The sequence below is a fragment of the Paramisgurnus dabryanus genome, chromosome 3 (genome assembly GCF_030506205.2).
Source record: "Paramisgurnus dabryanus chromosome 3, PD_genome_1.1, whole genome shotgun sequence".
Classification (NCBI taxonomy): Eukaryota; Metazoa; Chordata; class Actinopteri; order Cypriniformes; family Cobitidae; genus Paramisgurnus; species Paramisgurnus dabryanus.
In genome coordinates, this window is record NC_133339.1 from 32,081,839 (window position 1) to 32,085,512 (window position 3,674).

Consider the following 3,674-nt stretch of genomic DNA (forward strand, 5'->3'; position numbering starts at 1 on the left):
AACATCAGAAATGCAAAAACAGCGTGTGTAATGGCAGCTTTAACAACTGTATACAGTACATTATTTGCTTTCATTTTTATATTTGCTTTATTTTATTTTAATCAGTAAAATTTAGCAATTCAGTTTAGCTACAGAAAAATTCATAATTACTCTTCCTTCACTATACGTAGGGTTTACTAAAGCACACTAGCATCTTAAAGGGATAGTTCACCTTGAAACTAAAATTCTGTCATCATTTACTCATCCTCGTGTTGTTCTAAACCTGTATGAATTAAGTTTTTTTCTGATGAACACAAAAGAAGATATTTTGAGAAATGATGGTAAACACACAGCAGATAGTGACCATTGACTTCCATAGTAGGAAAAACATATTTTGGAAGTATTGTGATAAATGACTAAGAAAATATTTTGATAAATGATGGTAAGTACACAGTTGAAGGTACTCATTGAATTCCATCATATTTTTTTTATTCCTACAATGGAAGTCAAGGTCACTAACTGCTGTATGTTTATCATCATTTCTCAAAATATCTTCTTTTGAGTTCATCAGAAAAAAGAAATGCATACAGGTTTCGAAAAACATGAGGATGAGTAAATAATGACAGAATTTTAGTTTCAAGGTGAACTATCCCTTTAACTTTAAAACCCTAAAGAGAAAAGTGGACATTAAAGAACTGTTTTTTTTCATAAGAAAATCTTTGAGGCTTTACACAGACTTTGACAAAAGTCAACACAGTTTGAGACCTTTCAAGAAATGCTAAATGATACATTGAGAGAGCTCTTTTCTCAGGAGAAACATATAATCAGCAGGAAACGTAAGCAGAAATCTCAGTGTGCTTTACTTGTATTCACACTGCTGTCACTGAAGCAAATTATAAAGTTATATATATATATATATATATAGGCAGAACAGAAAATAAGAAAATTATTGTCATACTATTTTTACAGGTGCATCATCATATCACCCTATCCATAAACCTGCTTTGCCCCTGCACCCCTCCCACACCATCAGCCTGCTTTGTATTCTGGAGTGACTGTCGTGCTCGCTCTCTCTCTCTCTCTCTCTCTCTCACTCTCTCTCTCTCCCTCGGTCTTTCCTGCTGTGATGTATGAAGAACAGAGGGAGGGAGATGAGTGTCAGAGGGAGACCAGGCGATTACCATTTCAGTGCAAACACACACTTTCACAGTTTCAGAGTGACACAACACAAGGCAAGTACTCATGCATCAACACAAACACACACATGTAGTCTATGTGCCAGGAATACACATGGATCCTTACCCTTGTTCTAAAGGCCATTATTTAAAGATTTACAGATTAGTTACAGCTGTGCGAGTAAGAGTGTATGTGTGCTTTAGTTAAGGAAATGCAAGGGTAAAACTCTCTGCTCTTTTATGGCCAAGTGTGTTTATATGCAGCAAGCGCTGGCTGTTTCCCTCCCACCATAACTCAATATTAAATACCTTCCTGCAAACACATATGCTATGTCCGACTACTTTTATACTATATATAGTAGGTGAAAATCTGTTGGCGAGGTGAGTACTATGTCCAAATTTATAGTATTCAAAAAACAGTAATCGGAAAGTATGACCTACTACTACTTTTGAAGTAGTGTGCATTCAATGGACACTTTACTCTCCTATAGGGGGAAGAATCATCCAACGAAGAAGAAGAAGGAGGGGTGTCATCATATTGAACAAATGTAGGAAAGCAAGACTTTTTTGGAGGCTTTAGGCTGGATTGCACAGACAGGGTCACATGATTTCCAACATGGCAGATACAACAAGTTTATTGAATTCGTCAATGGTTGGTTAAGAGTGAGCACTAAGATCGGTGTGAAATCTCACGGGCTGCTTTTAAAAGCATATATGTGTCGGCATGTGATGTTTTATTGCTTAAGTTGATTGAATTGAGTGATGGAGCGTGTGCTGATGGAGTCTCATTGTCTGGTACTAATGGCTAACAGCGCAGAACTGTGGGCTCCTCAGGCCAGACTAAGTGGTGATCGCTTTTTTTTCTTTAGACACGGGCTCCAGCTAGCTTGGTGTGACCTAGTTCTGCTTCTGATAGAAAGGAAATAAAGACCGGTCCAGCCAAAAAGCGGTGTGCTACTTTCAGTCATGACAGGTGAACAGGCCAAGGGTGCTTGTAGATGACAAAAGACACAGACAGAAAGAGACTTATATAAAGCCAATGAAACACGCACATGTATAGAACAAAAAAAATAACATTTTCATAAAACAATCAAATATTATATAGCAGCTGGTAATATCAGTGGGATTCGAACAGGGTGACATTTTAAGACATATTGTTTAAGACAAATACATGACAGTGATGCATGGGCAGATGATTTTTGGATGCAGAGACAGAGAAAATCATCGGAGAAAAACAGTGATAGTGAAAGAGACAGTCAGCAGAGAGCCTGCAGGAGAGCAGAACAAACTCAGGCACCTGTGTGGCAACTGTGGTGCAGTGTGATTGCCTCACTGTTTGAATTATATCTGATAATGACAAGAATCAGTGAAGAATGACATGACTTTTTTAAGCGGTAACAGCTTTCATATACAGCTGGATATTAGAGACCATCGTGAGTCACAGCAATAAAACCGTGAACATAATTTAATTTCATATCAGTGATTTATTAATAAGGAGATTTAAGCTAAACTATGCCATAGATGAATCATGGTTCTATAAAGAATATTTAACATCCACAGAACCTTTCTGTTTCACCAAAGGTTTTTTGTAGTGGCACTTTAACCTATCAAAAGTAAGTTAAAAAAAGGAAAGAAAGTGGTTCTTTTATAGGGATAGTTAACCTAAAAATATAAAAAAATTAAACATTCATTCATCATCTAAAGCCCGGTATACACTGTGCGATTTTAAATAGTCCTTTAGGATTGTTGCTTTAGGATTGATTCCATGTCACACTGTATGATCTCAGTTTCAATGTCAGACTGTACGAGTTTAAAGACTTTTAAAAATCGGACACAAGCAAACAAATGCGTCCGCAGTTTTACATCATCGATCGACGACGGCTAGGAAAACACACGCTGAAGCAGAGGCGAGCAAACCGAAACAACATCTACTGTTCATTTTAATCATGACTTGTCTAGAGCATAAAAAGAAGAAAAAACAAAGGAGACGTGTATCTGGAATTTGAATTTCCAGCGCGATTTCTCTCCAGGCTGCTTCATTTTTATCCTATCATGGTACAGTGGCAATGACACGTTGTACGAACACTCTTTATCTCTCCATAACTCCACAAGTTTCTCCTCCTGCTGTACAATCTACCTGGCTCTTTTTGACATTTGTCTGCATTGATTTGTTGGTGTCGCCGCACTAAATGCGTCATCGGGTTCTGTGCTTCTATTGGTTCTTGATCTGCCGGTTGTCGTAGGGAGATGTCACACAGCAGGATTGTCTCTCAAAATTTCTGACACTGCCAGAATTTTGTCAGAGGATAATTTTGATCGCAACGGTCATTAATTGGCTTTCTGTGAACATGTCAAACTAGCGATCAAAGACGGCAGATTTTTGCCTGGGATTTCAGAAATCTTTAAGGATTTCAAAATGTGTCCTAGACAGCTAAATCGTGGCTGAAATCTCACAGTGTGCACCAGGCTTTATTCTTAAGTTGTTCAAAACCTGGATGCATGTCTTTGTTATGCTAAACA